This window comes from Stegodyphus dumicola, chromosome 5 (genome assembly GCF_044657685.1).
Source record: "Stegodyphus dumicola isolate Sdum_Otavi_A_Nest chromosome 5, ASM4465768v1".
NCBI classification, from domain to species: domain Eukaryota; kingdom Metazoa; phylum Arthropoda; class Arachnida; order Araneae; family Eresidae; genus Stegodyphus; species Stegodyphus dumicola.
Genome location: NC_140772.1, coordinates 156,971,973 through 156,998,884, shown reverse-complemented (window position 1 = coordinate 156,998,884; position 26,912 = coordinate 156,971,973). Strand labels below are relative to the sequence as shown.

At 31.4% G+C, this 26,912-nt stretch overlaps 1 long non-coding RNA gene across 1 annotated transcript in view; it reads right to left on the bottom strand.

Moving 5' to 3' along the window:
- LOC118183530 (uncharacterized) overlaps window positions 1–18,781 on the bottom strand; it is a 28,098-nt gene extending 9,317 nt beyond the window's left edge. The window contains exons 1-2 of the long non-coding RNA XR_015041017.1: window positions 18,657–18,781; window positions 4,823–5,024 (exon numbers count right to left, since the gene is read on the bottom strand). This is a non-coding gene — a long non-coding RNA (uncharacterized LOC118183530). The remainder of the gene's footprint in view (window positions 1–4,822; window positions 5,025–18,656) is intronic.
- Window positions 18,782–26,912: the final 8,131 nt, after the last annotated feature.

Sequence of the window (26,912 nt, the reverse complement as noted above, 5' to 3'; positions counted from 1 at the left end):
AACACTTTATTTAGAACCATTGTAAAGGTAATTTTTCAACTTTACTTTATAATAATTCAACTTTACTTTATATAATTTCCCTTTAACCCCAAAATAATTAATAATTCTTTTAAGAATGACTAAAGTAAATAAAAAAAATAAAGTAAGCATAAAAACGGTTTAAAAGGTAAAAAACTTCTGCCTTCAAGTACACACACCCACACATACTGATAAGCTACCATTACGAAAATTATGTTTATATCTAATGCTTAGTAAGAAACGAATCGGAATGTTTGCTTAAAAACTAGGGAACTAAATCGAAAGCAAAATTTTTGAGAAATAAATATTCATTCAGTTTCTATTCTTACAGTTAACCAAATACAACATTTAAAAATGCGTTCTCAATTCATACTTAGTCTCATCTTCTTTTGAGCGAGTTTTAATATTTAACAACTACTTTAAGTGAATTCAAAGCTCAATACTGAGACAAAATTAACAGAAATATCAAATCACGAATTAAAATTTGCATTGAAACTTCGCTTGGATTCCTTAAAAATTCAATGCAGAATAAAAATGCTGCAGAGTTTATGGATTGCTATAGACAGACACATTAAATACATCCAACAAGACAAACACTCAGTAAACAAGGAAAAATCTCCTTCCGAACTTTTTCCGTTTGTAGTATACTAAACTATAGTTATATATCGATTCTGAAGTTCTATTGTCTAAAATAATTAATCCAGTTTAAGGTATAAAAGACGGAAAAGACACTGGAGTTGAAACAAAAACTGCAACGTTGACTCAGAAATAAGAATAGCAAGCGTATTTATAATTTCTCATTTTATAGTTCATACTTTTTTATTTAGCTGTTATGATGGATATTTCTAGAATTAACGAATGAATCTCAATTTGAACAAAAAAATATAGAAACGGATTAAAGACTTAATATATTTAGTGAAACAGGTCTGATGGCCTAGTAATTAAAGGACAAGAATATTGCGTTTGTTTTGGGTACTGCAGTTTGCTACTTTAGAATAAGCATTCCAATGTCATCCTCCTCTGACTTGCCTCGTAATCAGGGCAAAACTGCTGAGAATAATGGCTGAGTCTTTTAATTTGCTCAAATCTTTTAGTCCTTATTGTATAATTATGACGATATTTATTAGATCTTATATACGCATTTGAGCTTAGAATAGTTCTATATTCAACAGCATTTGCCAATATTCATGTGCAGTTTGTTTTTAAACATCTGACTCTTCTTGCATGGTTTATTTCTATTGTTCCATATTGTCATCTACATAAGCTTCATAGTATGATGATGAAGCTGCTGCTTCTTCCGACTGCACTGTGAGCGAAATGATGCGGTAATATTTTTTTTGTTTAAGGAGATCTTCCTAGTTATGTATTTGGAGCATTAACTAGCTTCTCCGAATTACCTTTAAAAGGAGTAGTAATGTGAATAACATTTTATTTTCCTTTAGGATGAAGATCTTTTCGTATAAGGATAACATCCCGATTACTATTGTGTCCGTATCGATGTACAGCAGACGATAATATTTCGCTCCTTCTTCTAATCCAACCATTATATGTTTAGCAGAAATAACATCGAGCTTTTGCTTCTTTTGGTTTGGTATATGCACTGATACGGAGCACCAACTGCTTCTATATGTGACGGCTTCTTTTTGTGCTAATTCACGTAACGAGGATCTTTTAAGCTCTTTGGTAAGCAGTGCATATTAAAGGTAGTTTATTATTCTGCTACCTTCCCCTCAATACCCGTTTGAAATATCAGCCTCATTCAGCATGATTCTGGTCATTTCAATCAACGTAAGATATGTACTACCTTCAAGACTCCATGTTATTTAAGAGAATATGAAGCAGTTTTCTCATATATTATAGCATTTCATTTTAGCAATTTCTCGAGCTTTGCTTGCATATTTCCTCCCCTCTATCAGACTCAGTTGTTTTGTGCTTTTCCAAATAGCGTTATTACCTGATTGATAGAATAAACGGTACTTCTTGAATTTCTTATTTATGATTTAGAAATTTAACAGCGCCTTATGAACTAAAATTAGCAAAACATGTTCACCGAATCCAGGAAGTCGCACTTCTGCATTCTTTTTTTGTTGAAGTGCAATCCTTGTAAGTCAGTACATCCATGTCAATTTAATACAGAGCGATATTCATATAATTCAGCCATAACTTCCTTATACATCCTTAACTATCTGGCCGACTTCTATGGTCTAATATTATATGCCAGTCATGAATGCATTCCGGGAGGGTTTGTTTTGTGGGAAGAGCATACACATTTTCCTTAATCTCTTTGGTATAATTCTTTTCTGGTACAAAAGAAACATAATATGTTAACACACTCAACAATATGAAATTAAGCATCTTTCAAGTTCACTTCATATATATTGCCAGTTATCATTTTTACAGATGTTATATTTATAAACATATCTGGAACGGAAAGGACAGCTTTGTTTATGATTTGTATTTCCTTTTTCTGATAATTTTGAGGCATCACTAAGCAATTTCCTTCTTTCATTGTATTTCCAGTTTGAATTCATAACTTAATCGAGTAGTTGCTTTTATTATGCTTGCTCTCCAATTTGGCATATTTCTTTCAATTAGGCCTGACGTGTTATACAACTAGCTCTGATGTTTCTTGCAAAAGAAGCAAGTAGGTACTTTATTTTTGTCATCTGAAAAGTTATGAACGGATGAATGCGATTTTAAAGCTTTACGCTTATTATCTGGATGAAATTTCTTAGTTTGGGTTTGATAAGTATACCTTCCCAGCATTATATTCTTAATTAATTCTATCGTAGAATCTGCTTCTGGCCTAGCTTCTAAAGCTGTTATTAGCGTAGCATAGTAACCAGCCTAAAATAAATTAAACAAATATTCAGGTATTTTCTTATCTAGCGCTACCAAATGATCAACAACGGCTTCCATTTTTATTAGATAATAAAAAGCTCATTTGCTCTTTATTGCCATACAGCAAATTAAACAATCTTTTCAAACGTTCAGCTCTTCGCAATACTGTTTTGAACCATACGGTTTAAGCGTATCCCATGTCTCCTTAACATCGTAAACTTTCAAATAGTTATCGCGGAATAAAAGTCCTAAAGTAACTCTGGCATTACCATTTTTTTAATTACATGTTAATGTAACATGTTGGAAATTCCGTCATAATAACACACCTTTAATCCTCCTCAATACGCAAATCTTTGGCCTTGAATTTCGATGTCTAATAATTCCGACCGTTCAGCATATCGATCAGCAAAGCGACTAAAACCTGTAGCTCATATTATTGTCAGATCGAAATATTGCAACTAATAAAATGGAACAGTCACATTTCATCGATTTATAAATTAAATTGCGAATTGTGATTATTATTTATTGTTTGGAAGACTTCCCTTGGACACTGGGTCCATGACTTGAAGATAAATTTATTGCACCTCGGGAATAAGAGGTGAATGAAAATAAGAACAAGATTACTTGACCGAAATCTCTCAGTTGCCTCCTATAATCAAAGAAGTAAAATTCGTTATATAAAAGTCCATAAATTCTTCAGTCTGTTCTCAGTTCTCAGTAAGACCAATTCCAATAATAATGAAATTGATTACCTTGACCTTACAATTCTCAACTTATAAAGTAATTAACTTTTTGCTTAAAAGATTTCTTAACTTTCCCACTTCTTAACTCATACACTTCTTAACTTTCTTAACTTCTTAACTCATATATCGGAATTCCGATATTCTCAGGAAAGGTTTTTGCTATCGCCATTAGCAATTGGATTGTAAGAATTAAAATATTTGAAGTACAGTTCAAAACATTAATCAAAACATTCGATACCTAGAAGTTATACTTATCCATAATCGAATTCCACTTAATTTTATTAACTTACTTCTTCAAACATTACACATTAGGTAGTTTTAATTTTAACTTATTTTGATTTATGACAGGGTTTATTTAAACCAACTTTGCAGGTACTTACTGGATGCTTAACAAGTGTAAATATGAATGTAAATTGGTAAATAGTCTATCTCTGTTACTAACAAGCGGCCATTGCTATTCCAGTCCTATTATACGCCAAATAGAAGACGCCGTTTTACTTTTTTTTCTTTTTAAAAATTATTTTTACTCCCATTACCCCTATTTCTTTTCCTTTTTGACACACACTTAAAAATTAAAAAAAATTACAAGCTTAAAATTTTATTTACGGCTATTTGTTAATAAATGAGATACATTCCGCAAGAGAAGAACAGGAGGAATGACCTTGTTTGTTTACATTAGATATACATAAGTCAGGTGATCTCTGTGGCTATCGGAATGTATCTCATTAAATTTTTAATTCTTTCCAAATTTTCATTCTTTTAAAAATATTTAAAAAATTATTTTAATTACCAAAATTAATAACAATTAAATTTCCAATTTTTTACCACTTTTACTAACTCCACCACTTTTATTTTTCAATTTTACAGACTAAAAAACAGACTATATGTTTCAACTCAGCTCTTCAGTTTCAGATCTCAAATAAAATTTTGAAATAGGCGATTTGCAACGTGACCTTTAGTTTTGGCAATTTTTTTACCTTTTTTTTTCTCCGCTTTGTATACACAGTATTTACACCTGGAACACGACTGGTGAGCACAGTTGCATTATGCAATGCACGAGCAATTCTTGACTTCAAGTATTTAATCTTCTATGAATATACTTAAAAATTAAATAAATATTAGTGTTTACATCTCATTTTTAGATTTACCCATGAAATAAAGAAATTAAGAGCTGCAGTTGTATGAGCTACACATAAAATAATTATGTAACATGATAATACCGGGTGCATGTAGTCTCTCATAGTGGTGGATGTGGTTTCCATGTCTCCCGAAAACTTTAAAGTTGATTTGAGTTTCTTAATAGTATCCGTTTTCCGATCTCTAGAATGCATGGTATAGTCATTTAAGTGTGTAGTCAGGGTTGTTTCTACACATTCTGTTGGCATGCCTGGATTGCAATGCCTTTCCCAATAAGAAGATGCCCTGAAATAATACCAAGTCAGAGTCAAAATAAGTATAAATTATGTCAGATAAAGCAGTTTTTGTACATTCATATGAAATATTAACTTGCTTTCTCAGAAAAGTCAAAAACAAAATATGGTTTACAATCCATCAAAAACGTTACTTGCGGTTTCTTTTATTTCATAAGCTATTTTGATAAAAAGCACTTTTTTGGTACATAAAAATGTGCCCTCTTTTGCATTTTTTATTTACTTTTTTATCAAGCGTATTATACACAACTCACACATAATGGACTGTAACTTTTCACAACTATTAAAATTTTATTGTTATAAACATTACACCGTTCATGACTACTTGCAGTAATGAATCTTCTCAATATATTTAAAAATATATGACCTTAGGATGCAGTCAATTGTATAGATTGAAAAGCACAGCAAATTCTGTGTAAGTATTATTATGATGCATGCGTAGACGGAACGTACCGTTAGCCTTGACATGATATTATGATTCAAAACAGTTTACAATGAAAAATTTCACACAATGTCAAAATATAAAAATACAGGTAAATATTATCAAATATCCACATAATAAGAAACTGCAACTGTGGGGTTGATGTTAATAAAGGAATACAATTAGTTATTTACGAACACATTTATTCTGTTTTACTTTGGCATGAGTAGGACACAAAATGAATTAATGGTTACCGCATTTTGTTTTTACTTAAACTATTCTAACCTTACGGTATTTGCCTAGAAATATCCCTAGAATTCTACAATAAACCAGTTACATACGGGAGCATTGTCAATTATTAAAATTACCATGGTTCCAATTTTTATGTTCTCCTTTTCAAAGAATTACTTTGTTCTTCCTTGCATTGCGCTCAAATAATTTTTCGTCCAGTATTTCCATACTCTTTGCACAATTTGACTCAGTTTCGCCAGCTCTTTAATCTGTTTACTCAGTTTTGCCACCTTTTAAATCTGTTATCATTAACATTTAAAATATTAGGTTCTGCAATTGAAGTGATAGGTCTACATATCAGGAAGTGACCCGGTGTCAAGATGTCAAAGTACTCTGCAAGATGCAAGGACAGAGAATTAGAGATAAGTTAAATTTGAGCAAAGGCTAGTTTCAAATTGCCCACTGAGTGTTTTGAATGAAACTTGACAGCCTTTACGCCTGCCTTCGAAAGGCCTAAAAAAACAAACTCCGATACAAATGAACGAGAAATTCGGGTGACCCTTTCCTGAGGGATCTGACCCATAAGTTGTTGACAGGGTATTGGTTTTGTTTTGAAGCATACGACACACTCATGTGGTATTTTTCTGTAAATGTTGCGTCCGTTTAAGGGCCTGAACACTTACCTAACAAGCGATAATAAGCATCGTGGGTAAATATGCATAGATTTCATATGAAATATCACAATAATTAATTTAGTCAACTTATGATTTTTTGTAAGATTATTGAACATTTTTTTAAACAAAATTTCGTTTGTAATTAGGTATTCTCCCACCAACGCGTAGACTTCTAGTTGGTCTAAAAATGCAAAAATACTTTTTACCTTGCTATCTTGAGTTATCTTACCCTCCTCTTGAATGCTTGAGATTTCTTTTTAAACTCAAGGTTTTGAATCATCTTTCTGACCCAGTTTAAGCTCTACTGACTTTATTTCAGAAATCTATAGATAGCCTAAACCTTTGTACTTTCCTTTGCAGTTGTTAACAAACCTAAAACTAAAACTTAAAACACGAATAATATTAGCATAGCTATTACTTAAATTTGAGAAATCCTCAATTAAAGGATTAACTTTCAGATTAAATGAAATATTAGTGTCATTAGAGGTTTTATGTTCGTCAGGAAAGTATTTCATAATAACTTCATCCGGAATCTCTTTATTTGGATACTCGTTGTTTCTTAGGAACAAAAGACCTTTCCACCACATCAAATTTTATAAAAAAGGTTTACTTAGGTCCAGACCTCGGGATATAAGATCATTCGGATTCTCATTTGATGACACGTAACGCCACTGGTGATCATCACTCAACTCTTAAATTGTTACCACGCGATTTGCAACGAAAATCTGCAACTGGTAACGCTCCCTATGCAGCTAAAAAGTACAATCATGGAATCACTTCAAAGATACACCTTGTTCATAGTGATCTCTAATGCATATGTAACTCTAGTTATAAACCTTGCAAGTAAAACTGCCTCACACAGATCCAACTTTAATAACCAAAACCGCTGGATGAATATTTTGTCCTTATCCTAGTAATACAGTCGCCCCTAGTAATACGGGTAGATTACTAGGGCCGATTTGGTCGAACATAGAACAGTCTTACAGTTGTGGACAATATTTGTCGTTTGATGATAACTATGCCTTTATCGAGTTTCACTCTAGAACTGAAACAGATTTTTCATAAATTTTCAGGAAACTTATAGTGTTGTAGATTCCTCTTCATTACGAAAAAGAAGATAGGTGTGGTTATTTCCCGCAAGTTCGGTATGATGACTGCAGCACTGTGCAGTGTCATTCCTGCGCACTTTAATATCGCAATCAATTGAGACTGAAGCTCTTTTGTGATACTCACAAATTTTTAACCATTCAGTATAACATAAAATAAAAATTTAAAATTAATAAACCTTAAGGGACATACCAAACAACAATTAATTCGAAAGGCTAACACCAAACTTAGTTTTAAACAGAGTTTAACACCACACAGAGTTTTCAAAGAGAAATTAGATATAAGTTTCTCCTTGAAAGTTAATAAGATTAGCAAACTGAACCAATTAATTATATTTCAAATCAAAGCTTTTAATAACCACTTTAAATGAAAACTAATCAATTACAAAAATTAAATATTAATAAATTATCTAACAAGTTAAAAAACACATGTTCTTTGATGTTATTCAATACACAGTGCGTTCGACTGCCGCATATCTAGTCTTGGCAGGTGCATTCTTCAGATCTATTCTCAACTAAAAAACGTCTAGTATGTTTTGCATACAGAATGGCGTTGTGACATCCGCCAGCTTGTAAGACTGATGAACTCTGCGCAGATTTGAAGTCATACAGACTTCAGTGCTCGTAACGTCCATCCAAAAATTATTCGATAGCACGGCCTACGGCAAGCAGATATTTTTGCTACGCCGGATATGATCAGTGTACTAATTAATGATATTATTTATATCAAAATTACCGGAAATTTTATCATTTTATCCTCTCATCGTCAAGTATTTGAAAATAAATAGGATTCATAACAGTTTTCCTTCAAGGTGTAACAATTTTAATGTCCAGACTGTCATTCTATTTTACCCAGCCAAGATCAAACTGTTTAGTGTTCACTGTGCTCTCTGTCTTTGCTGAATAGTTAAGCGGAACAAAACGTTTAACACATGCAAAAGGCATTTAACTTAAATTTCATATTTATGCAAATGAATCAGCATTTTACACGGTGGAAATGACGAAATCTAAATAAAGAGACTGGTTTGTCTTGAAGATGATTTGCGTATCTATCGACCAGGAAACTATATGCTGACAACCTTTGTGGAGAATTCCAAATACAAATTTGCCATAGTAAATGAATGTTAATTCTATAATAATAATAATGATAATTCAAAGTCCAAATCTCTGTGTCATTAGATTACGTTCAGTTAGTTTCTTACATTCGCAGATTATAAAGTGTATTATGGAACTAGAAAGGTGACAAACAGTTGATGTTTTGCGGGATGTGTACATTTACGAACAAAAATTTTCAATATTTTGGAAATATTTGGGACAAGATTTATAAATATGTCTATAATAGCGGTTCTCAACCTTTTGACTAACGCGTATCATCTAAACAAAAATTGAAAACTTTTAGTACCACCACCAATCTTGAACCGAGCTCAGATAGCATAAATTTACGAATGTTAGAGAAAAACTCAATCAGGATGTTGGGGCTTTAATTTTTGAATTTAATAGTTAAAAATATTTTGCTTCTTTGCGTAGCACCTATTTTTCTCTTGCGTACCACTAGGGGTACGCGTACCACGGGTTGAGAACCCCTGATCTATACTATACAATTGAAAATATAAATTCTAAGAAAACATTTATGAAAAACTACATAATTAACCCCAAAAAGATAACGCCAACCACGTAACTGAAAATAAAAACAATTTTTTCAATTTTTATGAAGTTATCGACAGCAGAGTAATTTATGTGAGCTTCCAATAAAGAAGTAATAAGATTGCCAAGTACAGATTGTCTTTTGTAATTAGAAATAATCTCTTTTTTTCCAAGAATTAATTAAAGGACGGAAAAGCTATTTTATTCTATTGATCCAGAAACAAAATGTATTCACTCAGGTTAACGCAATTACATTGGAATTTCGTGTGTTATAAAAATTCAAGAATTTGGAATTGATTAAAAACTAATGAAGTCAAACTCAGATGCAGTCTTATTACAATTAAATGTCTTTAATTTGAATGGTAACCGTAAGTATTTAATTTCTTAATGGAATAAATAATCATGCATTTTTTAGTAATTAATAGGATAAACAGTTATATGATTAAATGCAAAATGTAAATTTTGGTTTCACTTAAATATTTTTTATTGGGTGGAACAGGATGGTAATTTTCTTATATTACACTATTATAAAATATTTAAACTTCGAAATCGTGCAGTAAGAATTAGAGAAACAGAATTGTAACGTGCTTAATTTCAAGTAAAGTATTATCAAGAAAATGCGTTTACAAATTTCTTTCTTTTTTATATAAATGGTGATATAAATATATACCTTATATGTATATGTTCTTAAATACTATATAAACAAACATAATAAGGATATAAAAATTAAAAACAAAATTTTTTATACGCGTCCTTCGCTATAGCTGCATGATTGAATAAAATAAAATTAAAGCATCTAAAGTTAAAAGTAAATTGGAGTCAAAGCAAGGCAATTCCTCAACAATATTAATAATTGCAACCGTGTACAAGAGGTTTAACATAATATATAAACAAAACAAAATTTAAATAAGAATTCATAGTAGTACAAACTCTAAAAATAAAAATGCAAAAGGGAAAAATATACGAGATAATAAAAGTATAAAAATTAATCTGCTTTTACTGAAACTCCAATTCAAGGGAATCAAGGGAAAATGAATTAAAGTTTCATAAAACTCGATTAATATGTTTCGAAAACGTGTTTCGTTCTCCTGGTTCATTGGAGATCAAAAACCGAAAACAGAAGCACTTAAACTTTCATTCAAGACATTAAACTTCCAATAAAATCGAAAAATTGAATCTCAAATGTACCTGAATTTTCTGTAACACGCCTTCGAAACATTAGAAAAAAGAATAAAGCAAATTGGTCTAAAACCATTTTATGCAAATCCGAAATTTAAAAGAAGATACAAATATATTTTAAATAAAATTGTCATTTAAACAACACTAAAAAATTGTGTGGTCCCCGATTATGCTAAACTAAACTTTTAATACCAAGAAAACAAAAAACTTCTCAAAGAGATTTCTTTAAATAATAAAATTAAATCTGAGCCTTAATCAGCTAAAAACTGGAAACCTATTGAAACACAAATTGAAAACAACGCAAACAACGCTAATTTCTGAAATCTTAGGACAACCTTCTAAGCGAAAATTTACTGAATTCTTCAGACGACCAAACTGTGTTCCTAGTAGAATTCAGAACTGTTCTGGAGACGCAAAAAATTGTAGTTCTTGGAAAAAGTATGCAATAAAGTTCAAAGTGTCCAATAGCAGAACTAAGTATTTAAACATGTGTTCAAAACGTCATATCACTTTAGATGAGAAATTTTAAAAAAATGTAGTTAATAGCAGCTTTATTTGGAGTTATAGAAATTTTGAATGGAGGTGTTTTATTCTCTAAGAGTATTTTGACTTAATGATTTCTTCTTGTAAGTATTCGACATTTTTGCAAATATTTTTTATTTTAAGGTGCTCAGTATGTATGGCATTAAGTATTACTATTTTGGAGATACTGGAATGCCAATGGATGAATTTTATAGTAGGGAAATCAAAATCTCTTCTTCTGTCGTAAATTTTGATATCTTTAAAATTAGTAATTTACAAATCTAGATAATTAATTTCTCCTTGTTGAAAGTTAGTTTTATTGGGTTTCAAACATATAAATATTATCGTATTCTATTTTTATTGAAGATGTTGATTGCAATATCATTATCATTCATGTTACTTATTTTCCCATTTACAAGCTAGTATAATAGTTATTTGGAAATGAAGAAAAACAATAAAAATTTATAAAAATATTATAGGTTAATTGATAAAAAAGTGTTATTTGTTAACAAATCAGTCAAGTCCTCCTTTGGGATAGTTTCGGGATGTACTTTAAGAAAATTATCATCAAGAAATTTTTGCATATTTTATAGAAGGAATTATTGAATTTACATATTTTATTGAAGAATCCTCTGAGCTTTAGAAATCTTGTCAGAACTTCGATATTTTTTATTTTTGTTGTTTATTTCTTTCTAAAGTTTCAAAAACTTAATGTATTTTGCTTTGTTTGATTTATTTATAACAAAATCGCTCTTTTGATAAACCATTCAATATGCTTGTCTTTATGATTTTACAGTTTGGTTTATTAATATGAATTATTTTGCATATAATGATTATTTTATTATTATTGGTATATTTATTATGAATTATTGTTTATTATAATTCATAGCACAATCCTGGGCATATGTAATGATTTTAATTTTTATTATCTTAAAATTTCATTTATTTGCGATTTTGATGCTTTAATCTTGCTTTTCTTGAAAAGGTCATTATATTGTAGGTTTTCATACACTTGTCTTTTTATTTGCTATATAATTAAATAAACTTATTATTCAAAAATATCTATATTTTTCTGTTGTGATTTGTTTCTCAAGTAAGATATTTCTCAGAAATAGTTTTAATATTAAATAAAACAATGCTCCAAAGAACGAATGTTGGAGATTCTGATGCAACAAGAATCAGAATAAGTTGCATAAATTTGTAGGACTAGTGCCGAACGTTTGAACAGAACCTTCGAAGTCGCTCCTACGAATTTATGCAATTAATCTCATGCTTATTACTTCAGTATCTCCATCATGGTTTTTGATACTCATCGAAAAACTACAAACTATAACCATCGAAAAACTACAAGCAATTGTAAAGTGTCCATTAAATTAAACTCAAGTATTAATTTTTAATCAAGTTTTACGCTACCTGGTATCTTGAGTTGTATCATGGTCTCCGATTTCACGTTTTTCCTTTAGAATTGTTGCTAATGTTATGGCTTTCTTGCTAGCCTCACCTAAAAGAGGCAATATGCCCATTCCTACTGTAGAGACTAAAGGAAAGACTTTGGTTCTTTCCTGCATTCGAGGCCACTGAAAGTCTTCTTCATATGACGAATCACCCTTGAAATCGCCATATTTGCCCACTGGATCCAACCATCCCGAATCAGGCTTTTGAACTCGACTGAACACTTGCGGAAATTTGACGAAAGTGTCAGTATAAGAAGACTGTTTATGATACTTTAAACGAGGTTTGCGAGGTGGTGATTCCTGCGACCCACCTACCGGAATTCTGTCTGGCAGTAAAATGCATTTAGCTCTCGCTTGCTGAAAAGGCCATCGAAATTTGTCTGAAGTTTCGCTAACAACTAAAAATTAAGAAAAAAATATTTACATATGTACTCTTTTGTATTCTGCACTTTTCTATTTTAACGAAAATGTAATAGGAATAAGAATACATCATTAATTTGCAAGGAAAGCAATGTCAATTTCGTCCCATCTTATATCTCTTTATTTAGTGCGTAATTTTTATACAGACCATAAGTGTTGAAATAAAAAAGTAATAACACTTTCAGGCGAATCTTTTTCTTTAAATGAAGGATAAAATTTTCCATATATTTCGAAAAATAAGATTCGAAATTTAAAGCAAAACATTGCAATGAAAAATGAAACCTCTTGAAGTAGTTTAATGCATTAAACAATAGCTTCTTTACTAAAGTACAAGGTACTTTGAACTAACTACTACACACAAAAAAATTAGAGCGAATGAGTCCTAAAATTTCTCGAAATGGAATCTGAAGAGTTTTAGAATCTTTCGAATCACTGGAAGAAGCAAAATCTCTCAAGAAAAAATAAAATTGAAAAAAATGTTTATAGTTAATATAAAAATTTTTAAACAAATAAAAATCTGAAATCTGCATTTAATGAAAAATAAGTTTAAGAAGAAAGGTTTTAAAAATAAATAATTATTTATTAAGGAGATAAAAATAAAGTTTAGTAAATGAAGTACATAATTAAAACTTTTGAATCTTGAGGTTAATTTTACTAAATAGTTTACAAAAAAAGTATCTCAGTAACAATTCACATTTCTTATATTTTTGAAAATCTTTTTAAATGAAATCAAGTGTAGAAGAATTCAAGAATTAGATAAGCATTAAGCATGAAAGGTCTCATTCTTTCTTCAAAAGTGAGAAAGATAGGGAACGTTTTTATTTTAAGAGTTCTTAAAGTCATTAAACATCAAATACTTTTAGGGACAATCTACTGAAGATGAAACTTTTAATGAATATTTTTATTTTAGACAACTAGCATTCTAAACCGCTTTGGGTTCTGGTCTGCTTCGATTTTTATTAATTAGGATATTTTATTTTTTAAAAAGTCTTTCTAGGTTTACTAGGTTATGGTGTTGTGCTTAAGAAAACATTTTAGAGAGTTTTCGTTCACTTAAATGTTTGTTTTCTTTTATAAACATTTCTATTGGATATCAAAGAATTTATAGCTAACATTTGAGAGATTCAAATGATGAAAGACGCGTGAAAATTCAAGCTTTGAAAGACTAAATATTTCTCAAGATTTGTAGATCCGAAGATTTGAATATCCTATCTCAAAGAAAAATAATTAGCTGCTGAATTTAGGTGTACACAAGGATCAATTAAAGTTGTTTATATTCTATTCAGAGACATTAAGACATTGGAAAACTAAATGGTCTATTCTCTTACCGTATAGTTGGTGTTGTGTATTTAATTATGGCAAAGCACACTAGGGCTATCTGCCTAAGGAAAGGGATGCCTTCGTGGAGGGCTTTCTAAGGGAAACTGGCTCGTATACGCGTTACACATGGGGAAACCACAAAATGCCCATGCAGCCAGCCCGTTCGCGGGATTTGAACCTCGGATCGAACTACCAGTGTTCAGTGACTTTACCGCTCGGCGGCTGGTGGACCCTGTATAGTTGGAGAAATAATATTAAACTGTCTTTTTGTTCTATCTAAACTTTTTGTTCTATCTAATCTATTCTAAATTGTCTAAGAATGCTATTAAACTGTCTTTTTGTTCTATTATATTCTTTTTGAATTCTCTGTCATCTAACTCTTCTCTAGTACTGAAGCCCACCAGCGGCCGAGCGGTAAAGTCGCTGAACACTGGTAGTTCGATCCGAGGTTCGAATCCCGCGAACGTGCTGGCTGCATGGGCGTTTTCGTGGTTTTCCCCATGTGTAACGTGTATACGAGCCAGTTTCCCTTAGAAAGTCCTCCACGAAGGCATCCCTCCTCTTAGGCAGATAGCCCTCGAGGCTTTGCCATAATCACACACACACACACACTCTAGTACTGAATGTACCTTAATCTCTAGAATGTTATTTAGTAATTAAATTGTAATTATCACGAAATTTTAATTGAATTATTTTAATTAAAATGGTTTTAGAATAACGAAATTAAAAAGAAATCTCGTAGGTCAAAATGTTTATTTGTAACAATATCGTAAATAATTATGCATTACTGCTGGCTGAAACAAATTATGGTACTTTTCTGTTTTCTGGATCGGGTTCAGATTTCGACGCTGAAGATGTGGCGAACACTCGAAGCATAAAAATAATCGCCAAAATATTTACGATACAGTTAAGTTGAAGAAAAGTCTAAGCAAAAAAATAACATAACAGATGTTCGTAAAATTAGAAAATTTTAATGTAAATTAAACAACTTTCCAAAGAAGTCAGGGAAAAAATCGGTTAATGAATTAAGATTAACGCGGAGTCACGAAATTGCGGATACCATTTTAAATGTTCGAAAAAAACGTTAGAGTTTTAGGACGCTTTTACCGACGCATAAACTGGATTAATTGTTTGCGTATAATAACTAGTATTGGAATCGATAAAACTATTTTCAATGTTAATCACAGAAATGTTGAAAATTCTGTCGCTGTTAATTCTTCAGTATTATACTCTTTTCAACAGTCTCAGTATATTGATAGCGCCATGAATCATATTTTCTTCAGTTTCTTTAAGTAAAGGTCTGGCACAGCGGCTACGCACAGTAGCTAAGAAACAGTTTTTCTTTTTCTTGGTGAATCCCGCTGTACACCCACTGGAGTGGCAGTATACGGCCAACGTTGTTTTTTTTTGCGACGTGAAAACAGACTTTCGTCCAACTTCAACAATAGTACCAGTGCCGCCTGTATTAACTGGCGATTTAGATATTAACGCATGACCGCAGACTTCTCTTATGTAACTAATCAAATTAACAACAGTGCAGTGATTCATATCACGTTGATACTGACTAAATTCAAGAAAAGTTAATTCTAAACACCATTCGTAACTGAAACAAAGTTCCGTTGAGAAATTCATTCTAGATCCTTCAAACCAGTGTTGAGAACGTCATCCATTTTCTTTTTTTTTTTTTTTTTTTTTTTTTTTTGTCGGCACATTAAATCTTCACGTCTCCATTTCGGTGCTTTTGCCAAATTGAAGTAGAGCTTTATTTTATGGTTTTTCTTGCCTTTCTTTCAGAGTGAATAATTTCGCGTTCTTGAAGAAATTTGACGAAGATGTTTCATAATGAAGTAAGCCCCAAATTTTCATATCCTTGGTAAATATAATAATAATAATAACACATGTTACCAATTACCTCTTTAGAATTTGTTTTCCTGTTGCCAGTTTTGAAAAGGCATCCTTTCACTTAAAAAAAAAAAAAAAAAAAAAAAAAAAAAAAAAAAAAAAAAAAAAAACATTTTAGCGACTTTACAAATAAACACTGGTGACTACATAATGAAAAAATCTTTTTCGAGTTAAGCAAAATATATGGCGATGACTCCGATCTCGATAACAAAATAGCATCCAAATTATCTTAAAAATCCCTTAAAAAGTATATATATATATATATATATAAAGTGTATATATAGAGTATATATTTATATATGTAAGATAAAAATATGTAAATCGGCTTTGTAATTTAATTTAGTAATAACCTCTTAATTCCTCATTTTTTATTTGGGTATTTCCACTCTTTGTTCTAAAAATAGTAATAACTTTTCTGGACTGTGTCATTTCTAGATTAGCCCATGTCACATGGCTTGCGTAACGCTAATGATGTAGCTGATTCGGAAGTTGAACTCAAAATTTTGATAACTTAAAACTTTCTAAACAAAACCCTCTCTTGGTGAGCTTCCATACTGGATAGTAGCGAACTTTTGCTTTGTGCCACTTGGAAGTTATTTCATTCTGCTCTCTTACTATTGCCACGCTATAGAAAATATGAGCATTCTGGAAATAGGCATGATAAGAGTGCCAAGCGGATTGTGGCCAAAAATGTGAGTTTAAATAAAAAATCAAATTAATCGGCTTCCACTGCCAAGTTTTCTAGTCATTACGGTTTCGACATTTAGCATGCGCAATCACAGTTCTTTCTCTTCAATATGGAGCTACGTTCTGTGCTATCTACGTGCTACGCCATCAGTATTTCTTCATTTCTAATATCCCAGTGTTCCTAGATTAGTAATTTTTAATTTGTTTTTATTACACTTGAATGAAATGCTACATTTGTCCATTTACGTCATCAAAATTCTTGCTGTTCATTATGGATATACAATTCAATGCTTCTACGGCATCGACATTGCTACTTTTTTGTGTAATTATTAGTTATCTTATATATATGTGGCTAAAGTGTGTGTCGCCAATAGTTTATTGGTTGCTTGCGTAACTGTAAATTGTTTTATTCCCTGTGCAATGCAGCGCGTGACGAATATTATGAGAAAACTAAGCCGAAAAAATTAAAAATACAAGAGCACGTGCATTTAACATTCAATAAATAAATTTAACATCTACATATAATAGAATTCGGAAATATTCAACCGGCAAAAACCGGCAACGATGAAAAAACAAATAAAATGAAATAAATAAATATCTTTATTATATGCGGCTTAAGTGTCTGTTTGTCGCCAATAGCTTATTGGTTGCTTGCGTAAATGTACTAGCCAATGGGGTGAAGTTGCTACGGCACAGGGTTGCCGTTTCAATTGAGACGTAGACAATTTCCTGTAAAATTTGCCTTTGCTATGATCATCAATAAGTCTGAGGGCCAAACGCTTAAGCGTGTTGGCATTTTTTTATCTCAGCCTGCATTTGGACACGGTCAACTTTATGTTGCCTGTTCAAGAGTTTGTGAAAGAACGGACGAAAAATTTATAATAATGGATGGTCCTTTGCAATGCGAGCTTAAAAATGATGGAAAGATCCACACAAGAAATGTTGTGTACAAAGAGATCTTTGACATGTGAATTAACATTTTATCATTTAAATCACCTTTATTTATTGAGCTAGCGGTGGCTCTTAAGAAATGCACCGCCATTTGTTTCCTCCATTGCATTCTACTTTAAACAATTAAGAAAGTAGAAGGAGTAAACCCCGTGGGGCAATAAGCAAAGGGGCGTCTCGCCGCCTGCCCTGGGTAATTCAGTTTAAATTAGCAGACACCTTTTTACAAATCATTTTAATTACAATTTATAATATCTAGAACAGCGGTCATTTCGTATGACGGCCGAGCTTTCTAGTATATATGTACAGTACATATTCCCACGAGGGAACATAGGTAAGTAATTTGCTTTGAATCATAGCTGTTGTATCGTTTGCTTATTCAAAGAGAGTTGTTTTAAAATTTGCTTCCATTTATAAAAATCTGAAGAAACAACAATTGATAATAAAATATTTTTTTAACATAAATTGATACGAAGAAAGAATTATGAAGGGTTCCTTTTTCTAATGTTTCCAACTAATCAAGCCTCGTTATCATACTTGAAAATAAACTATGCTAATTCAGAGAAAATCATAAATTAAAAAGCATCCAGATAGAATGGATTTGCCCATGGTTTCTGTTGTTTTATTTAATTACGGCAAAGCTCGCAAGGGTTATCCCCAAAGGGGATAGATACCTTCTTGGAAGACTTTCTTAGGGAAACTGTCACGTATACACGTTACACATGGAGGAAACCACGTAAGCGTCATCTGCCTAAGAGGAGAGATGCCTTCGTGGAGGACATTCTTAGGAAAACTGCCTCGTATACACGTTACACGTGGGGAAAACTACGAAAACGTCCATGCAGACAGCCCGTTCGCCTGAAATCAAACCAGGTTCATCGACTTTACCGCTCGGCCGCCGGTCGGCCAGATTTGCCTATAGTTGTAAGTACTTGGACCTCATTATTGCACGTAAGCTCGACTTGAAATATAATTATTTAAGCAATAAGCTGTTATTTCTGCTGGCCGTTAAGTTACATCTAACAGATTGTGTCTATATATTTACATTATACATATTTAGAGAGATAAAATTCATGTATAATTAAATGAAGGTTATTACATTCAAAAGGGGCTTACTTGGAGGTAAAGGTTTATATCCAGCTGGCACAACAAGATCCCACTTCATTTTTATCTATTTTAAGAATTCAGGGTATAAATTTAAAGTGCAAAATTAGAAATTTATGTAGCAGTTTTGGTTGCAGATTTAGGCAATATTTAATCGTTTACGTCACGAGATTTGTTATGAAGCCATTTTTAGTCAAATTTAATAACAGTTATGAGATATTTCTTTCTTTTTTTCCCTCGTGTATGCGTGTTTGCGTTAAAGTAAAGTAAACATTTTAAAGTACAACAAATGACTTTTAAATTTGATAAGCGAACTATTGGAATAAATACATTTAATCAGCCATTTGTACGAGTTCTAGGACATCGGTTATGATTTAAAACAAATTTGTACCAAATACTAACTAGAAATCAATTATTTTAGTAAACATTTATTGGCAACTATGATTAAATTTCAAATCAGGAGATTTACAAGATTTTATAATTAATATTTAAACAAGTTATTTTTTTAATATTTCAACTTAGTTTAAAGATTCTGCAATAACTGTGAGATTCTTCCTCGTGTTTCGAAAATTAATGGGTTATAAATGGACAAAGGAATATTATTATTACGTAAAATCATGAAGCCTTCGTGACAAAGCTATTGAACATTGTTTCTAAACTTTGAAACGGTTCTGTATGATGTTTATTAGGAAACAAATGAACGCTATACGCAGCGGCCAAAAATGCCTGATTTCTAATTACACTGCAGGTATGGGTGATCTCATGTAATTATTGACTGAGTGGATCAAAATGCTGAGAGCTTTATCATTTGCAGAAAGATTTAAACGTGCTATCTCATTAATGGGAAGAACGGAAATTGTAATGGAAGCCTTTGAATTTTTGACAGAATTTAATTATGAACTCTATTCAAATTTTGTTATTTAATTATGAATTCTATTCAAATTAAGTTATTTAATTATGAATTCTATTCAAATTAAGTTTTCGTATTACCAAAACCTGCAAAAAATGCAACCTAAGTATAGCATTTTTTAATGTCCAAAACATTAAGCAGCAAGAACTGGAAATTTGCAATTACCTCAACAAGCATGACATTGATATAATGCTGGTAAACGAAACGTATCTCAGGTCATGCAACAGACTTTTGTACATGGATTTAAAGCTTTGCGAAACGATCGAAAGGATCGTATGCACAACAGAAGGGGTAGCACTGCCATTCTAAATAAAGAGTTATTGTGCCTTCACTCCATATGACCTCACGGTATCATCAGTTTTGAAACAACTGCTGCAGTGGTTCACAATAAACATTGAGACCCACTCGGCTTATAATCCCCTTGGAAATACTATTATAAGGCTGAAATATCTTGACAGTTCACAAGCGGCGCATTTCACCATGCTGTTGCAGGGGACTTCATTGCCAAAAACTCCACCTGGAATTCACCGAATGCAAATATCAATCAACCAGATTTTCAGACTGACTATCCAGTAAGATTCACTTATTACGGATATAATCCACCCTTTAAAATTATTGACTGGTAAAATTTCAAGGAGAATTTAGATAACATTAAAGCAAACGCAGTGCTCCCGAAATTGAATCTGCAATTTCTCGGAGGAATTTTAAGATCAAAGATGCACTCCGAAACTAAAAATGAATATTAACCGCAGCAAATTTCGAGCTTATATTCTTGATGACATCAAAGAAAGGAACAGTGTTGGAGAAGAACTGGTGACCTCAGTTCGGGTGACATTAATTTGAATAACATTTTAATTTTAATGTAAAGATATAATTTTTATTTTATAACTAAACGCTTAATGTACGCACACGCTTAATGTACGTAAGGTACTTTACAGCTGAGTATGTTATTTTAGCGAGCAAAACAATTTTTATCATTGCTGTTACACATTTGTAATCCTTAAATGTAGATAGGATTGCACATTATGAACGGGTTAAAGAAAGCGTATGTCGTTAGTCATAAATTTTAGGTATTAATGGTGAAATTATGAATTTTCTTTGCGCTATCAGCATTTTAATGGAAGACAGTCCAAAAGATGGTATACAATGATCTCACATTTTTCTTTCTTTATCTTTAACATCTCGAAAGGGTTCTTGTACCATCGGATTGTAAATGCTCCTATTTCGCATAGAATGGATAGCCACTAATGTAGGTACTATACAGGTAATTATACAGGTGGGTACTATACAGGTGGGTACTATACAGGTAATCTTTACCTTGCACAACAAATTACCATGACAATCGAACAGCAAAGAAGTAAACTCAGTAACCGATAAAGGAATAAGTCTAAGCAGTTACTAAGTAAATAAAAGGAATTGATTAGAATGGTTTATATAAATTTCGTTCTTCTCAAATTTTGTCTTGGAAATATACCTACAACGTTCAGAGACGAACATGCATAGTTAGATTGCTTTATTTCATTATTAGAGATCAATGGGGACATTTGTTTAAGTTTTTATTTCGTATAGAAGTTACTCTTTCCTCAGTATTAAGTCAGTACGTCAAATGCTTTTCAGATTCCATATTCAAACAACTGGAAAAACTGAAATACTAATATTTCCAGCGTCGATAAATATAAAGATGCTGAAGAACCTTTCAAGAAATAAGAATTTTCAATTTATTTTCTTTTCTTTTGCTTTTAAGAGAGTGGCATTTATTTTTTTCTAAAAGAAGTTCGGATTTTTTTTCCGCTTCCTTCCATTCACTGACGTATGACATTATTTTCTAATGAAGTATCTATCTTTTCCAATGCTGCCTTTTCCATTGGTGACGTCTATTGAAAAGAAAGTCACGAAGATTCCTAAGAGGAAATATGAATTTCTTATTTAAAAAGTTGAGCAGTGACAGATTTCTTGACATCCTCTACATTACAAAAGATAAACAACAGGAGTAAGAAACTTTTAATGCAATAAAAGTTGCTGTGTTATAAAAGAAAGACATTATCAACGTTACCAAATACTGACATAAAATAAGTTATAAATGCAAATAAAATGTTACGTACTGAAAGAAAAAAGAGTAGCTATTGCCAAAGTATTATTGAAGATTCTAGATAATGTTTGAAAATAAAGCCCATTTGTAAAGAACGAATGTCTTTAAAATCTTTCGATACCCTTCTGCAGATACATGATAATTTCATTTTTTAGACCTTTATGTCTTCTTTTATTTACTCTTTCAGTATTTACCTACTTTACATCTTTACACCTTCCTTTTTTACCTCCGAGCCTATATTACATAGATAAGGTTTGGGCTTAAAAATTCGATAGTGAGTTTCCAGTGAATAAGCACCAACTAGAGCTCCCACAGCTCAATATTTTACAGCATTTACAATAATATCTGCTTGTCTGTGTGTGACAAATTTTTTTATCCACGATAACTTTTATATAAAACCTCCGAAAATTTCAGTTTTCCATATTTAAGCTTTCTGCATTCATGTACACAGTTGATTAGAACTTGGGCAAAATTTGCCGACTGGAAGGGTTACTATAATTGAAGTCTATAACAGGTTTTAATGAAAACTATAGTAAAGTAATTCAAAACTTTCAATTTTTGTACTTAAGACATTTGTATCAATATAAACAACATATTAGATTTTGATTAAAATTGATAAACCTGGAGTTACTTGAAGATCTGCACGGATTTTCCAGAAAACATATATGATATAATACGAAACTTCTCAAATGCGGTATTGAAAACTCGGATAAGAACATACGATGCATATACTACAAACATGACTGGGAACAACATGTTAGATTTTAACTATGTATGATAAACAAGATGAAGCCGTTTACTTGGAACTCTTAACAGATTTTCGTAGAAAAATGTAGAATCACTAAAGTAAGAGATTAATTTAAAATAATTCATCATATATAAAGGTTATTTCTTTTATGCCTACATATGATATTTATTTATGCCTACATGTAGAAGGGAATAAATTTTATAACAGCATTTCATTTGAAGAACTTCAAAAGTAGTATGAAACAGGGGATTCACCGACAGGAGGCAGATAGCGGATGAGCCTGCAGGTTATTCCCGCAGGCGGATTGCAAATGAACCCGCATGTGGATTGCGGATGAGCCAGCACGCAGAGGCTAACTGATAACAAGTTCTTCTCTTCATTTAGCTGTAAGATGACGTCACAGTTTGATGAGAGATTATCTTTTATTGATTTTCCGGAAACAAATACCTTTGTTAATAATTTTTTAGCCTTTGTATTTCCTCTTCGTATTCCAGCTATTTATACTACATATATGATGGTTATTTCCTAGGTACCCTTAACGGCGCTTATTTTCGAATTTAATAATTGATTCAGAAGGTCTTAACTTTAGATGTAAAATTTAATTTTTCCGTATATTTTAAGCCTTATAATTTCCTATATATTCAGAATGTTGCATTATTTCTTAAATCTTCTCTTCGTAATACCACATTTACTTTCCGTAATCTTAATTACATTACTCATTTTTATTATTAAATTCATTTTACCCAGAATATTTTTCATACTTGTTAGCCAATACTTATTTGTTATATTTTACGAGTGTAATTATTAAAATACGTTTTTTTTATTTAATATATTATTTAATTTTAGATATAATTTTTTTAACTTTAATCGCTCTTTTAACGTTTGAGGTCTTCAACATATTGCTGCTTGCGTACGGGTTCGTAATAAATTGAATGCACAAGTCCGATAAAATTATTTTCATCACAAGAAATAAAATAAAATTCTGAAATTTTTCTTCAAAGATATTCGTACAATATCACACTGTAATTATATTTTAAACTACTAAGACGTTACATAGAACTCAATTCAAAGCGCAGAGAAAGCTAATTCGATCTCACCGCGAATTTGCTACAATCAACAACAAAAATAACTTTGTAAGCAACCGAACTGAGATGTTTTCCTTCGGCTTATTTAAAGCTTTTTTAATCATGCACGAGAACATTCTGGTAATTTTTATTTTCTTGAGTTCCTGGAAAGCAAAAGAGAAGAATTACGGTTACAGCTAACACACAATTGCATTTATTCAATTTAAATATAAATTACGAGATATCTATTTATTAAATGTTAAATGCGCGTGCTCCTGTATTTTTACCTTTTCGGCGTTATTCATATCCAATTCGTTGAATAGCCCTTACTTAGTTTATATTTTATAATACTATTTTAATTTGCCAATTCTACAATTTATCATTCTATAGTAATCTTACCATGACTAATTCTACTATTTTACTTCATTATCAGCTTCCTCTGAATTTTCAAACTTTATAATTTCCTGCATATTCTGGTATTTCCTTATATTTTTTACATCATTTATAGCTGAATGAAGCTTTGAATCACTTTTCAATCCTGAAAGCGTTGAATCACTTCAAATTATTGCCACCAAATACTCTCGCCCTGTATTGTATATGAAGAAATTAAATACTGAAAGATCTGAATGCATGTATGTACGTTTCTCGCATTGTGAAGAAAACATGGTACCTTGAATAATGTAAACCTCCATCCGAATACGCGCAGCTGGAAGCCCGAATTTTGAATTTCGAATTTGTTTCATTATCTGTTTCATATTTTGTAAAACATTAAGGAATTTTTGATTTAAAAACTCAACGATTTCAAGTTAAGCAGTGAGAACACTGAGTATGAAAAGAAAAAGCATTTTTATCTCTAGCGCTCGAAACTGTCTATTGGAAATTCTAAACATATGTTAGTCTTAATTATTTTTAGCCTAAAGGGGCGTTAGACCAAATGCTCTCGAAAGGTGTATCTATCTGTGAAACGTGTATCTCTCGAAACGTGTATTTATCTATCTATAAATTAATTTTTAATCCTATGTGCATAGGATTAAAAATGCTCAATGGGCATAATAAAAATGTGAAAGTTTTCAGGTCCTTTTTTCTTTTAATTTATTAGCCCAAAGGGGCAATTTGCCCAGAAGGGCTATTAATTTTATTTTGGCATTTTGCGTTGATTCACTATAAACGGTGAATCACGTTTTAAGTTGTTGCCACCAAATAATAGAACACTGTATTATATTTAAAGAAATTAAATAACGAACAACCTGCATAAATGTATGTATGTTTCTCACATTATGATTAAACAACGGTAACTAGAGACATTAAAGTTTGAATAACGTACGTCTCCACCCAAATATGGGCATCCGGAAGCCTAAATTTGAATTTGTTTCATTATCTATTTCATATTTTGTAAAGCATTTATGAGTTTATGATAAAGGAAGTCAACGATTTCAAAGCGAGCCATGGCAATACTCTTACGGGAGGAAAAACCTTTTTGTCTCTAGCGAAAACGAGACTATGTATCGGAAAATCTAAAGATATGTTCTTTTAAATAATTTGTGATATTGCTGTTGAACTGAATTTCATGATTTAAGTGCGAGGAATATGATATTTAATAAATAAAGGCAACACACAAAACGTCATAAAAGCCCTTTTGGGCTTAATATAAAATCTGAAATTTTCAGATTTTTTTTCTGTTCTTTTTTTTTTAGTGTACTTTTATTTTCTAGTAAGTGATATTCCAATAATTAAAAGAAAACATTAAATAAATATAGGTGAAAACTCGGCAAGAAGGAAAACTTGCTCATTTGATATATTCAAGCAGAATGCAGACAATATGTTAAATTCAAGCTATTATTTTTTTTTACTCCCTTGTACGAAATACAGGAAGTATTGTAATCGCGAAAAATTTCGGGTATCATATTTCAATGAAAATAACCATTTTGACTCCTCTCGAATGCATTTAAACGATGTTTTACAGGACATCTGCACTTACGAAGAGAAATAAAGGACACATTTTTCCCAAAGCGGATAGTAAAATGGATTTGAGAAGCCCACCAGTGGCCGAGCGTAAAGTCGCTGAACACTGGTAGTTCGGTCCGAGGTTCGAATCCCACGAACGGGCTGGCTGCATGGATGTTTTCTTGGTTTTCCCCATGTGTAACGTGTATACGAGCCAGTTTCCCTTAGAAAGTACTCCACGTAGGCATCCCTCCCCTTAGATAGCTCTAGTGTGCTTTGCCATAATTAATAAACCAAACCAAACTAAAATGGATTTGAAATGAATTCGGAAGAGGCTTTTTTTCCATCAAATAACAATCTGAAAATTTTAATAAAGTTGCAGCTTTGTAATGTGATGTTTTTAAATTAAAATATTTAAAATATTACGCTTTTCAAAATCAATTTGTTAAATTTTGTTGAAATTAAAACAATACAAAAAATATGCGTAAATCAAAAGAACCTAAACATGCAAACTGAATTACACAAGTTCTGGCACAGTTACCATTTTTAATCCTGTGCCAATTGTGAAATTATCGTCAAACGTTTTTAATAAGTGAATTTAATGTAAACGAAATTTTGAATAAAAATTACAACTTTTTTAAATATGCCTAAAAATATTCATTTAGGATATTGTGCAAATTTTTACAGGATATAATTCAAAACTGTAATCGTAATATTTATAAAAATTATTTAAAAATAAAATTTTTTTGAATAAATCAGAAGGGGTCTGAATTTTATTTGTTTTAAAGCTAAACTTTAGATTATAAGAAAAAAAAAAAAAGAAAAGAAAAGAAAAAAAAAGAAAGCTACTAATTTAAGAAAAGCAAGTTTAATTAAAAAGGTGATATTTTTTAATATATACCTAGTTTAACATTACGGAGCTAAAATTTTGAGTGCTAATTTTAAAAAAAATCTGAAAGATTTCAGGTTTTAAATTACTTCCAAAGGATCTCAAAATGATTTTAAACTGAGCATATCTATAGAATTTCCTATATGCAGTCTCACGCTCTGGAGAAAAAAATGCTTTTTCTGTACAACGTTGCCATTGCTCGTTTTGAAATCCTTGAGTTTCTTAATCAAAAATTCGTTAAATATTTACAAAATATGAAATCGATAATAAAACAAATTCCAAATTTCAAATTTGAGCTTACACATGCCCATATTCGCAGTAGGATTACATCATTCAAAATTCGATGGCTCTACGTAACCATTGTTTTATCACAATGCGAGAAATATACATACATTTATGCAGATTTTTGATTATTTAATTTCTTCAAATATAATGCAGGACTCTAATATTTGGTGGCAACAATTTGATAAGTGAAACGGACATTTATAGTGAACCAACGCAAAGTCGCAAAACGAAAACAATAGTCCTTCAGGGACAAAGCCCCTTTGGACTAAAAAACGCCTCATGCTATTTGTAGAAAACTTGCAGTTTGGCAAAATTTCAGGCGAAAAATCGAAATATGAA